We start from the raw sequence: 21,064 nt of genomic DNA on the forward strand, positions 1-21,064 counted from the left end.
AGAATACCTTGAGGTTTTGACTTTTGTTCTAGTTCAGGTAGCAGCAACCTGTAAAATGTCAGAACTCCCTGTAAGTTCAGAATTTCATTTCCTATCTAACTCGAGGTAGGTCATGATGTCTATTTTGTAAGCTCAATTTGAAGTTGCTTCTGCTTCCACCTCTTTAGGTCTTTAGCTCAGTCCTTGTTTTGTGAGAATGTTTGCCAGAATGCCCATAGAAAAAAGGAGTTCTGATTTGCTAATTGCATTTTATTTATTTGCACAATTGAGACTTGTTCTTTTTAAGTAAAGCTCTTATCAAGCGCAATACTCTCATAAGTTTGATAGACTAGTGCTATGATAAGCTTCTAAAATGGATCCTCTGAATGGCTCTTTGTTTTGTTTCTTAACAAATAAGATTAAAGAGACCTCAGACCTGCAGTGCAGGTGGGGACTGGCAGAACTGTGGAAATCGGAAGAGTGGGGGGAGGAGAGAGTTATTTGATTTCTGTAGGATGAAGAAGTCCATTTGGGACGGAGCCGAGGGGCTAGACACTGTGTGCAGGGAACAAGAGAGAGTTTGTGTCCTGCGTAGCTGAGGTCGACTATTTTCCACACTGATATCTCGGAGAGGAGAGGTGCATGGGCAGTGGCTCAACCGAGTGGAGGATCTGCCTCCCCTGTGTTCAGTCCTGCGCTTTTTCCTGGACCATGCTGGCAGTATGCTAGCTGCTATGAAAGAAGGGCACTGTGGAGAAGTTGCTTTTTTCTTGCATGCCTTAAAATGCCAGAAATGACAAAGATCGATATTCTGGAAGCTGGGATTTGGCAGACCATGCTGGAAGGAAGAAGTGGCTGTTGCCGCAGGCCACCAGCGTGCTGCAGCCAGGACTTCTCTGCGGTTGCTTCCCTAGCTGCTAATCCCAAATGGCATGATGCTGCCTTCAGAGCCCAGGTGTTCCTTAGACCTTCGTATTGGTGCTGTATTCCACTGAACCAATAAAACTCAGAATTATTTTGATTTAGATAATCCAAAACTTGAAAACAGCTAGACTTACGCAGTCAATAAAACAAAGCTGTCTTTTCAGCACTGCACTGACAAGGTTTTGAAGAAAGATACACAAAGAACCTCTCCACTAATATTAAACTGATTTGGCCATTTTTATTCTATAAAGGAGGCTGGTTATGAGATTTAAAGAGACCCATATATCATGCTGCCTCATTAATTTTCCATTTGGGCTCAGCTGTCAGAGGATACCATATTAAACTGCTGCCTGGAGTAGTCTTCGGTGGCAGAGAAATGATGTTTGATACCCTTTGCGTTTCACACAGTCCGTATAAAAGGTCTCCTTGATTTGCCATCCCTATTATTTTCTGTCAGAGAACCCTGCATGGCCTCTCCAAAATAATATCACCTCTCCAAAACCCTGAAGGTCTATTTGTGGTTTCCATGGTGACAAAATGACCCATAATATTCTTTGACTACTTCAGTAAATGAAGGACACAACTGGGCTTTTGAAGAATAATAGATTTTTTTTTTTTTTTAAGAAAAGACACACTTGTGAGCTCAAAAAGGAAAAAAAAAAGGATGAAAAAGATATTAAGGGAAGAGATTTGGCTTGTAACTCAAAGGGCTTTGTGTCAGCAAGTACAGGAGACAGCACTTGTTGAAAAACAGACCTTGAGCCATCTGGTACCAAAACAGAAGTGGGATATAGCCCTTGAGATGACTGAGATGAAGGAGCTTTTGCTATAACTCATTTTTACAATAGCTGTGCTACTTAATTCTGAATTTGGTGACATGCAGGGCTGGGCGCTGCAGGTGCAAGTGTGTGGTTAAAACATTTTCTTCCAGGAACTGTCAAAACCCTGGTCTGTGCTGCGTAGGAGGGAGGGTGGGATTTTCCAGAGGAACGGCATGGGGGAGAAGAGGAGGCTGGGGAGGAAATAGCAGGACTTTTTTTAGGGTATTTGCCACGCTCTGTGGAAGAGCTGGGTTTCTGGGTTGTAGGACTGTTAGTGATGTGGGTAGATGGCCTTTGCTGGTACCGTGTGCTGCTGAGGAAGGCCCAGAGCAGGGTGTGCGTCGTCTGGAGCCACCGTGCTTGCATTATTTCCTTCTGCCGTCATGGAACTGTCTAGGCCGTGGGGTCCGCAAGCTCTTCGGGACTGAAAACATCACTGACTGTGTGATGAGCAACAAGCCCCGTGTCTCTTGGATCCTTTGTGTCAAACCAATAAGGGAATTTATAAACTGCTTAGCCTTGCGAGAACAGCCACATAAGTGACATTCACCGCATGCTTTGAAAACAGTTTTTAAACAAAGCCTCATCTTACAGGTGAAGAAACTGAGACACAAAGCAGATAATTGAACTCACCAAAGCACTGCAGAATATTAAGGGGCTGCACTGGGATGGACAATACAGGACTGCTTGTTTCTCCCCGTGGTACTTCTGGATAATGTTGTTTCCTTAGACGAGCTGTAATTCTGTTTTCTTTGAACATATTCTAAGCCTGTCCAATGATGCCTTGCATGAAGGTAAGCTGCTGGCCTCGCCATGCATTGGACCAGAACTAGATAGTCATCTGGTCAAAAATCGGAGAAGAAACAATCAAAATACCTCGGAGTAACAAATGTGAGATTCCTGGATTAGCAAGAACAGGCAGTTCCAGGCACTTCTGTTTAGCTTGGCTTAGCTAAAATCCAAACCTCTGGATTATGTGAGTGTTGGGGGGCCTGCACAGTTGAGCAGGAAAACTCATGAGAGAGGTGATTCTCTGGAGCCCATCAGTAATTCCTGCTTCTGGAGTTATTGAGCCTTTCTTGTGGTGTTTCTGGCCTTTTGGCTGTATTTTAGCATTTTACCTCCCAATCCTGGATGAAACAGGAAAGCACAAAGATGACTAAAACTTGAAATTTCCAGTGTGTCTTTGTGGTTTGCAGATGTCCTTGAAATGACTATAACAGCTGTTAACTCTGAGTATTCTGGTCCTGACAGAGGAACTGAAGTCTGGTGCAAATGGTTACTCGCCATTTACTCTGCTATTTGGTGTTCTTCCAGCTTTGGTTTTTGGACTGAAAATAAATTAACAGAGTAGTTTTTATTTTAAAAAATGATTTGCATGACTGGCTACTTGCTTAATACAGGACTCTATTGAGGCAACATGAGTAAGATGGATAGAGAAAGAAATGAGGGCGAGACTAAGCCAAAACTAGTCTAAAACCACATTTGCTGACAGAAGCCCTTGACAGTCTGAGGCAAAATCTTGCTTGGTTCCTCTTTCTCTTGCATGTGCATGGCTTTGGCAGGGATGATTAAAGTCTTTGCTGCTTCCCCTCTAATGTGAACAAAGCCCTTTAGAGCCCTATTCTAGTTTCCTCTTAGCATAGTATTTGGCTTCCTTTGGGACTGACCTTTTACTGCCCACAGCCCACCTCCATCCTGTTAGAGTGCCTGCAGAGAGTTACTAAGTTAACCATAATAAATCCCGCTATAAATGATTACACAGGGCTTTTCACTAACAATCTTCTGTGGGGATATCAAGCTTGATAGAAGCATAAATCATTTAAAGAACATCTGCCTAATGAGGGGTAACCTGGAACTGCTTCTCTGAGCCTGAGTATACCGGGGAAAAAACTTGAGACTATTTCAGCTAGTGCCTGCTGGATGTGAGCTGCTCTTTTTTGTTGTCACAAATAAGCCTCGCTGGATACAACAGGACTTCTTCCAAGTTCCTTGATAGGGTGACAGTCTGCTTTGCCTATGGCACATGGGATGCCATGGCTGGGCAGTATAGGGATTTCAACTGAGAATGAGAGAAATAAGTGTAGTTTAGCAAGTGGTTGTAAGAAAATGCAATGATGTGTCTAGACAGTAAGCTCTGTGGAGGAAGATAAGACAGAAGAGGAAACCCAGGCAGGTGGTTTAGAGGCAAGCTGAGTGAAGATGTGCTGTGGTCTGAGATCTCTGGCCTGCAAAAGGGCTACAGAATTAGAGAGGTAAATTCATAGTGAGAGAGGGAGCCATGATTTAGGGAGTGGGTATGGATGCACCTGGACTAGAGCTTCTCTTGAAACACCTTGGGAGGATGGGGGGTTATTGTTGGTATGGGAATATAGGAGGGTATTGAACACAGGATTGGTAGTCTAATGCAATGATTGTTTTAAAAATGCTTGTCAGGGAAAGAAGGTGAATTTGAAGGAGGGGAGTCCAGTGAACTTAAGAATAAAAACATGGCTGGTAGCTGCTAATAGTGGTAGAGAAGAGGAGCTTCAATCATAACACTATGGTAAGAGAATTGCTGGTAAATGCAAGGATAAGTTTGAAAGACATTCTGATGTGCTCCTTGGTACTTGTCAAGCCTAAATTAGGGCTGACAAATCTGTTTATGGATGATCCTGCAGATGGAAAATAAACTCATCTCCTGAAAAGCTCTTTATGTCCTTCTATTAGGAGTTCTGGGTTGTCAGTATCTCCAGGCAAGAGTTTGAGTTTCCCACTGTCCTTCATCATTAAGCTGATCTGAAACTTTGACCATCTTAAAGATATCTTATTGTCAAACTGATAATGGAAGGGTCAGTGGATCAGGAGTAGCAATTAGAGACTTTTCCATTTAAAATCACTGCATCACCAGGAAAGGTGTAAACAAACAGATGTACACTTGGAGTGCAATTGAATCACTCGAGCAACTTGAACTAGACTGCTCTAGCAAGTATTTGGATCATGATTTGGACCCACTACTGCCTGCTGATAAATTTAGCAAAGAGATGATTAGCAATAACTTTTAAAGCAAAGTTCTTGTCACATGGAACTGTCCATAAGATTTAAGGATATTCATTGCCTCCATCCATAAATAAACTTGCTGGACATGTGGCTTGTTCATCGTCTTGTGTTGGGGTCACTGTTGGGTGTTACTTCCCTCATTGACCTGCAGAGACGGTGCTCTGGCTCTCTTGCTGCTGTGATTAGAACTGAAACAGGGAGGTCAAGAATAGTTCAGTCTTTTTTTTGTGCTGTTAAGGATGAAGTCAATAGGAAGTAAATATTATTGACTGCTGTTTTCATTCAAAAATCAAGATTCATTGAGGTGAATCTGAGGTCGATAGAAGCTCTCGAGGGAGGAGGTCAATAAATCATGACACTGAATAAAACAATATTTGTAATACAGCTAATCTTGGGTATTGAACATTGCTAGATCTCAATTTTCAAAAATTGTCATGTTAACCAGATTGGTAGGCTGTGCCACTTAAGTGTTACATACATGCAGTCATGTACTCTTACTACAGTGAATTGAGTTTGGCCTGGTTTAAATAAATCATAGAGGAATTTAGTTTGGAAGGGACCCTTGGAGGTTACCTGGTTCAAGCCATGCTTGCAGCAGAACCAGCTTTCAATGGTAATGCAGTATTCTTTTGTGTTGTGATGGTTCCAACCATGGGCACTTTTCAGACGCTGAACAAAACACAGCCCGTTCCCCAAAGAGCTTTCTCATCTCTTTAGGCCTTGGGCCTAAAGAAGCAGCCAAGGTGACATGTATGAGTAAAATTACAGGATCAGCTTTTGGTGACGCATGCCTGCCTTTGATGCATCTTTATTGCTCAGCTTCAGAGGTGGAAGTAGCACGTGGCCAACAAAATGGTGATGCTGCTAGATAACTGGTACTTTGGAAGAAAACAAGCAAATACAAAGTTCATTATGCAGATTTGTCCTGTGCCTTGGGAGGGCAATTAAAGTCTACTACCTGGGCTAAAGCAGGATAGAAAATGACGTGCTTGAAGTGTGATCCTTGGCAGGTATGAGTCTCTTGTACCATGGGAATTGCACCTTTTTCCTGTAATTAAATAAGACAACATGGTTGTAAAATTATTGTTTCTTTTAGACAGTTTCAAGACAGTTTTTCCTACAGGCGTAGATGTATACACGGCTGTGATCTGTGTCTGAGAAGGGTGTATCTTTTCTCAGTCCAAATCAGGGTAATTATTGGATTAGATCCTCAGCTGGTCTAAATTTCTATTGCTCATCCTGAAGTCAGTGGACTTAGGCCAGATTATACCAGCTGAGAATGTGACCATCATTTTTAGTGAGTCACATTTCTAACCCTTGCTGCGCTTTTAGATTCCTGAGCTGAAGCCAGTCATTGCTATAGCTCCGGGGCAGGATTTTTAGAAGCATCCAGCCATCGTCTAACTGTTCTCTCTGCAGTCAAGAGATGTTTACTGTATCACTGCATCCAGCCCCAGAGTCAAGGGAGTTGGATTCAATTAGGTTGCTGCTGTCGTCCTGAGGATCTATTCCTCTGCTGAAGTAAATTGCTTTCCGCCACTGGGATCAGCAGGGTTGGGCTGGTTTACAGCTACCTGAGATTCGGACCTCGAGTCTGCATGTTTTTGTATTAACAAAAGACGGTTGTAAAATGAAAGAAAACTTCTTCTTTACCACAACAGTGCATTTCCTTCACTAGCTGGAAACAGTGGGGTCCTGGTTTGGCGGCTGTTAGGATGGCTCTTGAGAAGCAGTGCAGTGCTGATAGAGTAAAGTGTTGCCACCTGGCAGGCTTCAGCATGGCCTTGCCAGTTGCCATTAGAGCTACTGGGTACGCGTGGATTGATCTGTGCGTGCACAGCAGCCGTTTGGCCCTTTGTTCACTTTTAAGTAGTATTTCAGCCCTACTGCAGATGGTCAACTACCCGCTGTTGCTTTGTGTTTGTACAAGAGAAAACTGTGCAGACTGCCTCGGTAGCTGAGAGAGGATGTGTTCAAGGTGTGATAAGCCCCTCTCTAAACCCAAATACTGCTCTTCTGTGAGTGCAGTTACTGGTTCATCTCCCCCCGCTTCCTCCCCTTCTGAGATATTTAGGATTTGGACATGTTACTATCACTCACTCAAGGCAGGAAGGTGGAAGACTGAAGGAAAGCCCTTCTGGTTGGCTTGCACTAGGGCATTTGCTGCAGGATTACCAATTCAAGCAGGAATTTCAGAGGGGAGAAATCACTGTGCGCACTTCTTCCTTAAATCTGCCTTCTAGTCTAACATTAGAGAGCATCTAAAAGTAATTGCCAGAACAGCTGTAGTGCCAAGTAGAGCTAGACTGCATTTCCCAGAGGGGTCTTCCTCCCAGAGCAGCTTGAGCCGATGATACGAGCTCAGGCCGGAGGTAAGGTGCTTGTGTTGACTGACTTGCCACTATTCTTTCAGCTAGCTAAATGGAAATGCCTCACTTGCCAGTCTGTGCATAACCCTTGTCTTCCCCCACCCCAGCTGAAATATTACGTGGCTTTTACCTTTTCCCCACAATGCTCTTATCTTCTGTTGCTTGGAGGTGCCAATGCAGCTTTGCCTTTGGCTCAGTGCCACGAGATTTGTATCTAAAAGTGGGTGGCAAGGTGCCAGCCTCCGTCACGCCTCTTGCGGTGTGAAATCAGAGTGGGTAAATTCCAATTACTTCAGTAGAAAATGGGAGTGGTACCTCTGCAGCCTGGGGAGGGCTGCTGGTGCCTGAAAGTAGAATCAGGCTCCAAATAATTAGTGGAAAATTTAGCATGAGGCTATATATAACACACACTCCTCTGATACATGGGGATTTGTGTGTATAACTGGGAATCCCAGCACATTTATCTGTGAATAAACCCTTCGCTGCTCTGCTTCCTGAGCTGACTCTGTAGTGCTTTGCAGGTCTACGTTTGTACTAATTTAATTTTGCCAACTCTAGAGTTTCATATTGTCTGTTTGGCTACTATTTTCCAGTGCTTCAGATTAGGGACGAATAGTTGATGAAGGCTTTGTAACTGCCCAAGATTTACCCTTGTTTTAAAACTGTTTAGTTCAGTATGACTTTTAAAGCAAGGTGTGGGGAAGGACGATTGATTCAGTGGAGTGATTTTTGAAAGGTCTTAGTAGCTAGGACAGTGGAAAAGAAAAGTTAACAAAGGTGGAAGGTTAATGTAGGTGAACAGAGCTGTGTTCTGGGCAGCCACGTGTTTCTTTGCAAGCTGAAGAGTGCGAGAGCGCTTGGCTAACAGCTGCGGTTGCATTCAGTCCCGGGGGTGAGAGAGGAGGATGAACTGGTGCAATATCAGGAGACAGATTAAGCCCTGAGGTAAGAGAGACAGTAAAGACGTTTGTTCCATTACTGCCCGCCTCCCCTCTGGCCTGGGGTTGGATTTTGGAGCAAGTCAAGTGTGGGGCTCTGTTTTAGCAAGTTTTTGCATGAAGCAGCATGTTCCTCGCTCCAGCAGTTCAGTTCCTTTTAGTCCACGGTGCACACAGCCTTGTTCTGAATCCATGGGACATCTGCTGTGGGAGAAGGGTGTATGCTTTGGGTGCTCCTCTGACTCAAAGAGGGTGTAGCCATCTAGAAAGGGGCAGAGTGTGCTGTGAGAGCAGTGAAAGGAGCAGAACGGCTCCTGCCAGACCCAGCTTGGATCAGGACTCTCTTCCTTGCAAAGAGATAACTAAAGAGGATGTGACTGTGGTCTGTAAAATTTTGAGTGAAACGGGGAAAGCGAATAGGGAACAAGTCTGTTGTCTTTCACAAGATGTAATCTAAGGGCACCAAATGAAACGAGCAGATGGCATCCGAATCAAATAGGCCGTCCTTCCCCACACAGTGCACCACTGAGCTGTGGCCCACCTCGCCACGCAAGGTTACAGATGTTGAATTCTTACGAATTGCTCAAAAAGCAATTGGGTGAATGCAGGGAAGAAGTGTCCATTGAGGGCTATTAAATACAAAAGCCAGTGGCTCAGGAGAAAGAAGTCATTGGCAACTGGGAGCGTGTTGTGGGGAAGTGCTGGCTGTCGAGAGGAATGGTGCTGGCTGATGGGAGTTCTTCAGTCTGGCCGGCATGTCAGTTCTTATCCTGCTGTCCTGGCCTGAGTCCCCTTTCTTACTCTACTTTTATGCTGCTGTACTGACTGGTGTATCATTTCATCATCTACTGCTATGTTATGAGGGTTTTTTCTATATGGGCACACGAGTAAGAATTATTTGGTCTGAAATCAGTTTTCGACCCCTGCCCTACGTAATACTAGGAGAATGAATTGTGAGCTCTTTTATTGCTCTTGCAGGAGGTTGGAGACTCTGATGAACTCCCCAGGCAACTCTAGCTGTGTTGAGTTCAGCTGTGTGGGGGGCTCGGCAGTGGCTCTGCAGCCCAGCACAACAAACGCTTTCTTCAGCAGCGGCTGCGGCATGGGCCCGCGACCTGTTCCTCCAGGGAGCCGCCGAGCTCCAGCAATGGGGCTTTGTGGCAGCTGGGATCATCTCGGCTAACTTCATCAGAAGGCGTCTGTCAGACCACGGAGAAATGTTTCCAGTGCTAACTTACATACTGTGACCCACACTTCTGCTCCGTTTCCTGCCTGTATAAAGGTCAAAGATAATGATTAAAAAAAAAAAAAAGAACAAAACCCAAAACACTGCCTTCCTCTCAGGTTGTTCAGGTTTGAAATAAATCTCATCTTTCTATTTCTGAAGGCACAGATGACTTGAGCCAAATTGCATTTGGAGCCGTTATCCTCACACTTCTGTTTTATTTATGCTGTCATGTCTTGTGCTAACACTTTGTGAAATATTTATTTGCTTCTGGTCTCCTGCAGCTTAGCTCTGGATTCATGAGGCTCTTGCGTTATGTCTCAATTCTGTGCAGCTGCATTATGTCAAGAAAGGAAGAAATGAAGACTCCAATCTGTGTTTTACATTATTACAATATACTGCATATCACTGTAGCTAATGCTGTTCAACAGGTGGACATTTGTTTGCGTGTGTCAGCACTCTGGTTGTGTTAGAGCAGTGAAAGGTACGTGTGTTGACAAAAACTTACTGTCTTATGAAAAGCTCTTCTAAATTTGCTACCCACGCCTGCCCTTCTCCTTGCTCTCCCAGGTCCTGGGTAACTTGCATGAGAGATTTTCAGAGGCGACCGGCATCTTGTAGCACATCCTAATTCTGGAAGATTTCCCTCCACTTCTCTCCTTTATCAGAAACACTAGTTCAAGTGTCTTTGAATGCTAGCAAGATCATCGGCTGCATTTGCTGTGTTGGGATCAGTTTATTGGCTGATTTAAGATAACTGAGGTGCAAATTCTGACACTTGGCCTAGACAGCAAAAAGGGCTGTTGGGAAGAAACTGTTCTCTTGTTTCCAAGTCCCAGCTGAAATCCAGACTAGCAGTGACTAGTAGTCATTTGAGTTAAATGATTCGTTCAGTGATTAGTGTAGAATGAGCAGACCGTTCACAGTCTAGTTATGGATGGACAAGTTTATCTCATCTGAAAACCACAGGCAGAGCTGGCCCCCTTATCCAAGCACAGCTGCCAAGGATTTAGCTGATATAACTGTAAACTGCCTGCATCTTTAGATGTAGTGTCTAAAAAATGTCTGGGTTGTGGTACACGATTATATGATGTAGGAGATCTTGCTGCTGCAAACTTGAGCTTGGCACTCTGATGCCATCACTAGAAAAACCTTTCAGAGTCTAAATCCAATTTTAGATAAATATATTTTTATATACACATATACATGGGGAAAATAGCTTCTAAGCTGCCGTTGCCACTTCTTGCTGAATTGTACCAACAAGCTCCTTCTGGTGTTAGCTTTAAGTGACATTTACTGTGTAAATGACACTGACATTCAAGATGAGATATTGGTTTTTGCAGCCGCTTGCTAATTCCTTCTAGGGTCTCCCCGGAGAAGAGCCTGTGGCAAATGGCTGCTGCTTTTGCAACAGGTGCAGCTTCGCCCTCCCCAACTGCGCCGCTGGTCAGGCAGGAGGGCAGGGAACCGGAGCCTTGGGCTCACTTCAGCGCTTTTTGCTTCCCTTCATGTCCGTGGGAAAGCTGTGGGCACCTGCAGCACTGATTTAATAGTAGGGTTTCTGCAGTCAGTCTGCTGGCCTTGCTTAGTACATGTCTTCTGCTAAAGTTGGGCTGAGGTTTCGCTGGTGGTGTTTGAAGCTGATCACTTGAGGGATGTGATAAGGGAACGGCATTACCAAAAATTGCTGTATGAGGATTGCACACTGATCTTTTAAAGGATCAGGAATTTGTATAAGGTGATACATAGCTTTTCCAGAAGAAATTGGGAATGAGTCTGAAATATGGATCCCCACACTTCTCCCCTTTGCTGCTGCTTTCCTTTTTTTTTTTTAACCAGAGGAGAAGCTTTAATAGCTGCAAGCAGAGCTTTTCAGAGGACAAGTGGGAGTTAGTTACCCAGTTGCCACTGACTTTCAGGGAGATCTGGCTGCTGAGCTGCTCTTTGTGCCTTTCAGAAATCTCCCCGTAGTCTGCATAATCTCTCCTTAACCCCTTTTTAATTAGCCTGTCTTTCTGGAAGAAGAGACTAAGAAGTCATGTTTGAAGATTATTGCTCTATCTAGCAGCTGGTGGAACAGACCAGTTAATGCTGCAGAATCTTACTCCAGGCCCCAACAGGATGCGTGGTCTGCCTCCCTGTCTAATTTGGCCAACGAATCTAAATTGCCCCCAAACTGTTGTTCAAGCCCATTTCTAGCTAGTGATTCTCTGTGTTAACCCTGAGCTATAGCGCCAGCTGGTCATTTATCCAGATAGCCTAGCTCTGAATCTTTTGGCAGAGCAAAACATTTTAAGGGGAAAAAAAAGAGGAACTCAGGGTGCTACAGAAAATGAATGCCAAGAGCATGTGTATGCCAAACAGGAGATAACGGTATTACCTTTGCTGTCCCTGGCACTCCATCTGCAGTTTGTTCTGCAGCAGCACTGCTGCTATTTGGGATCAAGAGAATAATGTCAGTCCTGCAGGCAGTATTTGAAGATACAGCCTAAAGTTGCTTAGAGAAAATCAAAGTCCTTTTAATGGGAAATTACACTTCTCAGTATGTACTCAGGGTAAAAAAAAAAGTCAGGGTGTGGACAAGGAGGGGTTTTGAAGTTACTTAAATTGTTTTTTGTGTCTGTAATAATAAATACAGCTCAGAATTGGTATAATCAAGTGTGAACACCAGAAGCAGGAGCCTGATAGATCTGAAATTTTGAGAGAGAGTTTTTGGTTATTACCATGATGTGACAATACCCTAAAGCAGATGGGGGGAAGCACTCTCAGAGACTGGAAGAGACTAAGAGTTGAGAAAGGGGAGACTGGTGAACTGGTGGCTGGGAAAATTACTGGATATTGCAGTGGGGAGAAAAAGCTGCTCTGTATTTCCCTATTCTGGGCCCCACCTGGGATGGAGAACTGAATGGTGGTTGTGGATGAAGTTGAAGAGAAAACAGCTCCGTTTTGACTTTCATTCTGTTTTAGAGGAGGAAAGAAGAAAGAAAAGCAGGGCCAGCTCTGCTGGGATCTTGGGGTGGAGGAAGGGGTTAAGGGGCTATAATTTCTGCTTGTTTTTTTCCTGGCTCTTGCCATTAGTGCAGTACTCATCTTCTGTTGTAGGAGCTGTAACGCTGACCCCATTCACGGTGTCATGGATGACTAGGAGTCAAGCAGTTGGGATTTTTTGCTTGAACTAATTTAGAACTAGCATAGATGTGTGTGGGATAACCTTCTGGCCATTTCTTAGACCTGCTGAGCCCTGCAGTCATGTGAGAAATCTGCCTAAAAGTCGTTCTGGCTTTCAGATCCATCAGAATTTTATAATACTTCATTTCAGTTTTTGTGTACTGAAGATCTGAGGTTCAGTTCCCTACTTGCTGACATGATTGTCAGCAAAGCCGTTATGGTGAATTTATACAAGACCGAATACTGCAGTGATGCATCCTCCAAGCAAGACTCCAATGGTTGGAGCAGAGTTGGGTGTTTCACTAACTAGCAACTCTGCTTCTGGGGGAGCTGAGCCAGGCTTGACTTGCAAATGTTTGGGAAGCATTTTGAGGTCCTTAAATGAGAAGCACAGTGCAGCTATAACATAGGTCACAAAAAATCTTTTTTTTTTTTTTTGTTTTAGTTTTTCTAGCATAAAAATAATGAAGATGAGACAACACTGTCAGTGACCACTCCAAGGGAGATTCTTCAGGTTGAACTGGCTACTGTCAGCTGCTCTGAGGAAAAATAAACTCTCCTATATCCTTGCTCTCAGCAAGTCCTTTAAAACATCACCACATCCTAAGCACATGAGCTAGAAAAACAGCTGCCTTTCCTCCTTCTCTGCCTGATGAGGTTAATAATAACTTTGAATGCATATGTACAGCATTAGCTTTCATGGTAACATGCATAATTCAAATCCCCCAAAGAACAGTAGAGCTTTGAGGAAGCAAACTTCCTTAATGTACTGGGCAGGGATCCAGCTTTTACCAGCTGTTGAGGGTTGATGTACAATTTTTGGTTAAGTGAATAATTTATCATGGATATTATCTGTAGTGTATCACATCCCGACAGTTTGTAGGCCTGTACATATGGCTCTCGAGATGCCACAACACTGCCATATGCTTCATGGCCCATTACCACTTCAAACTCCCTTAAGATGTTTTTCCCCTATGTTAAGCATGTTAGAAGTAGAGTGGGACCACTGGCTTGGTGCAAATGCTGGCTGGATGGTTTTTTTCCCCTTTTAAAAAAAAAAAGAAAGAAAACGGACTCACTGATCACTGTTCACAGCCTTAACTCTCCTTTTGAATAATCTGCCTGGTGCTTTGTGATACAAATGTGGATTATAAATCCTGCAGAACACCTGCCCAGAGCTCATCCCCAGCTACCTCTTGTGACACGGTGGTGTTGTGTGGTACGAATCCTGTTACCGTAGCTGCAGTTTATTGTCTGCATAAAAGAAGGCTTCTTTAATCAGCTGGGGAGGCTGCTGTGCCCCTTCCATCCACAGTGCCAAAGCAAGGACAGGAAACTGCGATGCATTAACAGCCTCTCTGAAACCTACCTACGTGTCTCAAATTCCAGCTGCAGATGTCCTATTTCTTGGATAGAATTAAGTTGTCAGAGACTTCATTTAAGACTTTTGGTACTAATGAATTTGAGCTCAGCAGGTCACTGCTGTTTGTGCGGCTGTAGCACTGGAGTTGCAGTGGTACACCTTGAAAGGCCCGATGTGCGGAAACTCGAGTGACTCCATGGCCCGCCTCAGGGCACACACTGCAAAGCATGCAAGCTGTCAATGCCATGACGGATGGCAGTTCTCTCTTCTGGACAATGCTCAAAACAGAATGTCCTCAGGGAAGCATGAACTCCTGAGTTAGGAGCCAAGATTTCTGGCCTCTTTTGGTTAAGATGCTAAGTATCTACATGTTTTTTTTTTTAAACACTGTGCTCTGGTTATGGAAAGAAGGGGTGCTGAAGCTTAAGGACATCATAGTTTGTGTAGATGCTATGGTGAAAGATGGAGAAAATGTCTTCTGGGTTGTTTGTCAAGTTGAATGCTTATACGGGAAGCTGCTTCACATAATAAAAAAGACTGAGTCAGATTGGGAGCAACTGCTTAACTATAATTATAGCTCTGTGTCCATCATAAGGACCAGTGAAGGCTTTTCAGCTAAAGGATGTTCTGTTTCGAAGTTCACTGCTCTCCTGTCCAGGAGAAATACCTTTCTTCAGCTGCTGCTTGGACCAAGATGAGTTTTGCCTTGTGAAGCAGTGACCCTTCCTGCCTTGAGTCAGCTCAGAGGATGCATCACTGCGCCCTCCAAGTGCTTTGACAAGGGAATGTTTATCCAGTGCTTGTATTAATCAGCCTTGAAAAAGGGTCAGCTGGATCTACTTACGCATTTAAGCAACCTTCATGGCAAAACAGATAAGCCTGTGTGTGTATGTGTGCATATGTGTGTGTGTGTTGGGGATTTTTTTGTTTGCTTGTTGTCTTTTTTTTTTTTTTAAGGGCTGTTTATGGCTCTGGAATTGGAATAATGCTATCTGGCTCCTAGCTTTTTACATGGTCTGGACTTGACAGATTTTCTTCTGAAGACGCTCTATTTCTGTTATTTTGTTCATCATGGCCATATGAAGATGTGTTCCCTAGGGAATTATGTCCTGGAGCTGACCCTCTGAAAAGTTTTCTCTCAAATTCCCTTTGATCCTGCTCTCCTACCCTGGTCTGTTTGCTGTGCTGTGCTACCCACTTCATTGCTGCTCCTCTTCTACCCTGCTGCTTTATGCCTCGTGATCCCACCCAGCTTGCTTCTCCCTCCTTCCAAGGGGAAATTTTTTTTTTTTTTAAGGTCATTGTCCTTGTACTCTTTCCCTTATGTCCCCAGTGTATCCCATACCCAGCTTGAACCTTTTGTGTCTTTGCTCTCCAAAGAAGGCTTCCTGCTGTCTGTCTGCTTAGTATGAACATAGAGAATGACTGACAAAGCTTGATTTGCCTCTCTTAAAGCTTACTGTATATTAGCATTCAAGAGATCTCAGAAGTGTTTTCTGCCTGAGTCCATCTTTGTGGAAACTGAGCCTGATGACTTCTTAGGTAGGAGCACAGAAAATGTATATCAGACCCAGGGTATAAAAATAATTTATTTACTTGAAAACACCGCTGGGGAGCATGGAAACTACAAAATGCTTGCCTTTCAGCCAAGGCTTGGCCCTCTGGGTTGAGATTGCTCTAACTTCAGGTGAAGCAGATCAGGGACTTTCGCTGTGAAGCTTGTACCTATCATTCTGTAAGACTTCCACTACTGTAGCAGAGGATGTCTAGCATCGGTTCTTTAGCAGTCCTATAAAAGAGACCAAAGGATTTGCCCCAAGTTACACTGCAGCAGAGCTGGGGAACCAGACCCATGCTGCCTTTGTTTTCAGAGATGTTTTTAATAAAAGAATCTTTCTTTCATGATACTACTGTTTTTTGAGAGCTCAATTTTTGAGTCCTGGTGCTGGCTAGATAGCAGCTTTGCATTTGACCTTGGCAAACTGCCTACCGATGTTTGATCCAGTTTTGCTGAAACTCTGGGGTAGAGGCTCTGGTGACAAACTTATGTCAAGCTCCGTACGTTGAGTTTTTAGGCTGTGTCTGTGTTGTACTTAGAGTTGTGGGAGAATCTGTCTTTCTGTGAAAGGTTTTGTAATGAATGTCAGTGGCACACTCTGCCCTCATCAGTGAATTTCTGTAGATAACAAGACCTTCAGAATCACTGTCTCATTTTACTCCTCTAGCTTTGGTAAATGGAAGAAGACAAAAAAGTCACAAAGTAAGGTATTATCTTTTTCTAGTGCTTCTAGAGGGATTAAACAATGCAGAGAACAAATAGTTAATCTGAAGTTCTTGGAGCTGGTGTTCCTTTTAAGAAGATCATGTACTGATCTAAACTGCGAGCGGACCAGTTTCCATCTCATGGGGGGGAATTTGGCAGGCGTCTTCTCCTGTAAACATTACGCCCAATACAGTCATGCGGAACCATCATATTAAGATGTAAAACGAAGGCTTTCATTCTTTGTGGCAATGGGCATAACAGCGAGCGGGAAAAAAACAAAACAAAACAACAAAAACAAACAAAAAAACAGAATTGCTTCAACTGAAAGTCCAAGTGTGACATCTAGTGGCTTTAAGTGAGACTTTTGGGATAATCCTGTGTGAGAATCTTTTAAAACAGGATATCAGGGTTTTTGTTTGCCATTGTCACGATGCTTTATGCTAGGGATCCAGCTCCTCAATTTGGATCTTTCCTACCTACCTACCCATAATAAAGTGCTATAAGCTCAGTGCTTGTGCTTCAGGTTTGCTCTGCTCTTGCTGATTTCAATGATAACTTCATTTTTGTTTCAGTAGCTCTCATATAAGTTTAGAAACAATTTCTGGACTGTGGATTAAGGAATGCCATCTATAACATGAAGATCTTCTGGCCATGTGCAGTCATTTGAAGCTCAAAAAGATGACTTTTTTTTTTTAATATAACTATACAAAGTAAATGTTGCCAGCCAGGTTGCAGGACAGCAGAGATCTATAATCTCTTCTACTCAGTGCATACTTCTGGTTAAGGAGAGTCAGTTATTTGGCAAAAGGTAAAACTCAGATGAATGGGTAGTTAAAATGAGAATTGATATTCAAGATGGTATCTTGCTTTGAGAAGTTGGAACAGTTTCTATTTGACAGCAGCGTCTTCTGGAAGTGCATGTCACAGAACCAGCTAACAAACCTGGCTGATTCAGACCTGAAGGTGTTTTAAAAGTAGTTGGGGTCCTCTAAAGGAGGGGTTTGTAAAAGCAGCTCAGGACAATGTTTGTGAGTACTCTGGAAGAAGGGTCCAACACTTAGTGGCACAGTGGCAGGGCCTAGGAACAATATTCTCTTAGGAACAGAGGGAGTTGGACACGGGCAGGAGGATTGAGTGAGAGGAGTTAGAGTTGGTGAACAGATAACGGGCTTAGTGATGAACATGTGGAATAAGATACGGACTCAGAGCTAAGCACTACAATTCAGTAATAGTTGACTTGGTTGCAGCCCTTCTAGGCTTGGGTGTTTTACTGCTTTCTCCTCAGAGGATTTAATGATTAGTGTCACCATTAAGAAAAAATTCTTCCTATGTCTTTATTAAAAAGCTTTCTTTTGAATAGGACAGTGATGCTAACTTGAGATCTATAATGTTTGTATATTGTACAAGCTGTAATTAGACAAATACCTCCAGGTATGAGCGTCCGTGGTTCCCCAGCCTGAACTCTTCACTTTTTAGTGAACAGCAGCCTTTCTAGTGGTTGACAAAAAGAAATATGTGAGACTTAGTGGAGGGGGGTGTGATGGGAACAGTTCTGTCCCTGACAGTCTGAGTGCTGATGTCTGGAGGTCCGGGGAGAAACAGGCTTTGTAATGGTGGAGGGGCTGAGGGAGCTCCAGGAGAGCAGTTCTCTTCCATGGAGCTAAACCAGCTTCACTGGATGGCTGCTGCTCGACAAGCCTTACGCTTCTACCAGGAGAAAGAAGGTGTTCGTGTCCAGGCATGGTAATCGGTGTGAGCTGGAAGTGCTTTCAGGTGCCCCTCATTACTAGGGCATACCTTTGCATCCCCTCAGTAAAGGTGTCTGAGCTAGCTTTCCCAGGAGAATGGTACGAAAGCAGGAAGCAGAAGAGTGCTCTGTGTTGTCCCAGACCAAAACAAGGAGCTTGTTGGGGGGCAGGGGAAATGTGTTATAGTTGCAGATGCCCGCTAGATGACGGTGCTGTCCCACAAACACAGACTGACTCCGGTGTGCTTGAAGCTGGGTGTTTTCTGAAGTAATTTGGCTGTACTCGCAGTGGGAAAGAGCAGGTGCTTCTAAATTGAAAACAACAATCATTGCTTTTACCTCACTTCAGAATCGGGTTTATTTATTTATTTATTATATGAAATGGGAGGCAATTTTCACAGCAAGTATCGAACAGTAGGATACTTGTTTTCAGTTTATTCATTCTATGTTTAGTTTGGTATGTCAAGCCTTCATAATTTCTGAAGTGACTCAAGGGTAATGAAATTGTGGTACTAGTACTGAGGTTATATTTTGGGTGTGTTCACTTAGATTTTATTATTATTATTGCAGGGAACTATGACAATTTGTTTGGAATAATATTTAATGCTCTGTACTGAACAATGCTCAGAAATATTCCTTGCTCACTGGAGAATTGGACCATGTTGACAACTTCTCATGTTTCATCTCTAGACAGTAATTATGGGTGTAAGCTGTGGATTTGTGGGTTAGAAGCTGCTGTACTTTTTTTTTTTTTTTTTTTTTTTTTTTTTTTAAGTCTCTGGTGTAAATCAGGGTGTGGGAGGTCAAACTCTGCTAGTTCTGGTGGTGACTGAAGGAAGAACCTGGATGTGGTTGTGATGGCTTTTTCCCTCCTGTTCTGAACAAAACCACCCAAATGCTCTTTTGCAGACATTCAGAGGGCCATCTCCTCCCTCTGTGCTGCTTGTTTGAAGTCAGTGGAGAGACTGTGATTTACACATGTTCTAGAGTCTTTATTTTCAGAAAGGTGACTGTGGAAGGCCTTATTTTTCTGCCTTTGTAGGCTTTTAGCTTGAAATCTAATCTTTGTAATCCTCTAGGTTCCTTTTAGATAAAAAGCTTAATAATTCTTTACATGGTTGTCCAGGATAGCAGCAGAGCTCTGTTACTTTTTGTGGGAGGGAGATTTGCATTCAAAGAACTGTGCTCTTTTGAAAGCTTGCAAGCGAACAGAACTTCCCAGAAGCCCAAGATGGTGGGCCTACCAACCGTAACGCTGTCTCCTCTGAGTCTCCTTATCGTTCCCTGGTGAATACCATCAAAGTCTTTTAAATTTCTAAAGCATTTTTGTGGAATTCTACTGTGATTTTTAGATCCTCTGACAAGAGTCCTATTCAGTAATGCAGTCATGGATATGTTGTTTCCTGATGGAAAATAAGTAGAAGTATAGCCTATTCGTTGTGTGTGACAAAACGTAGCCCCTCAACAGCTAATCTGCAGAAGGAGTGAGGTGGTGTACCCCAACAAGGTCTTTCATCTGTAACTCAGGCTGTTGTATGGCATGTAATTTTTAGCTCTGTTAGATCTTGGTTCAATTCCCCATTCATCTGCAAAGGTTTGGCTATCCTAGAAGCATTTGTAGGGTCTCAGCAAGCTTCTGTAATGTGTGTGCTTACACGAGGTGAAATCCTATTCCAGTGGCAAAACTCCGTAAGCGGACTGAGGAGTTTGACCATGCTTTAATGTGTTTCCTTCCAAATACTAAATCTGCTTAAAAAAACATTGTGGCCAAACTGAGTTGAATGTCAGTTGCAAAGAACTTTCATGTCTTTGCTCAGCTCTGTGCTTTGTATCGCAGCATGTTTTTACCAAATATTAAGATGGGTGGCTTTTAGTACATAGCTCTTTTATGGTGGTTGTGAGCCCTCCATCATTGCATTCTGACAGGCATGTTTAAGCCGAGGTACCACCATCACTTCTGGTCATTATCGTATGTCAGCAACTCATTGCAACAGCAACAAGGAGGTGTTTTCTATTTGCCCCGTGTCAATGAGCACGGTGTCCTAAAGGATATCAGTGTTTTGTGACATAATGTCCAGCTTCATGTGTTTCCTCTTGAACATAAACATGGTTGTAGTCAGGATGCCTCAACCATGCAAGGGAGGGGGAAAAAAGTTCAGAAAAACATTCCTGTTGATTTTTAAGATCTCTTTAAACTGCAGTGATAAAGGGCTTCTGGTGTGAATGTTAATGCAATTTTCAGCCACTGTAAGGCACCAGTAAGTTGTAAGCAGGCTGGAAAGTACCCTTTATGTAAAGGAGATTCTGGACTTTACTTTGCAGAGATCCCTGTGCAGAAATTTGTCAGGGTTTGCTCAAGAGATTTTTTTTTTTTAATTATTACTTATTGATTAGGAAGAGAGTGCTGAGTTTCACAGCTTTGTGTTTTCTCTACATGGTATCCTCGTCACTAGTCTAGATAACATGTTGATTAATGTGGAATGATGAAGCACAAGCTCAAGCAGAACGGTACTTCCAGAGTAGCTACTGGAAGGACTTCCCTTTAGCGTTGGCCAGATGGACCGAGTGGATATCACAGTTCAGACTCGTAAACAAACTCGACTCCATCTGGCTTAGAGATGAATTTCATTCCCAGCAATGTAATTCTCGCACCAATTTCCCTCTACATAATCCATCTTTCTCTCACATATGCATGCACACTCTTGTTTCTTTCATTGACTTGTAAATGGAGAAGGCTTGCTATGTAGCTAGATTACACCATGCTTTTCCTGCTCTTCCTGATCACTATTTCCCTGCTTGCTTGTGGGCTGCAGAGGCAGAGTTTTGTGCTCAAATGGAGCATTTCCTACTTCCCAGAGCAGATGCAGAGGGATAAAGGAGAAGCCAAGCCAAATTCTCTGCAGTTCAAAGCCTTTTGTTTTGCTGATTTCTCTAATGGTAGCCTGACTTTGCACATCTCATTTAAGATTGTGATTTATTTTCTCCTCTATCATTTAATGTTTTGCCACAGGAGGATTAACTTGAACTGAGCAAAACCTCTTTTCAGTCTATCCACGCTGGAGATGCTGATCTTTCAAGGCTGCCCTGGGTAAGAGATAGGAGGGAAATGTGAAGGTAGCTTTGTAGCTGGGACTGTCTCAGTATGTCTCTACTTCTAGAAAGGGCTGATTCGTGAAGCCAGAAACTCACAGCAGACAGTGATATGTCCCTTTTCATAGTTGATTTAAA

Source organism: Apteryx mantelli, chromosome 17 (genome assembly GCF_036417845.1).
Source record: "Apteryx mantelli isolate bAptMan1 chromosome 17, bAptMan1.hap1, whole genome shotgun sequence".
NCBI classification, from domain to species: Eukaryota; Metazoa; Chordata; class Aves; order Apterygiformes; family Apterygidae; genus Apteryx; species Apteryx mantelli.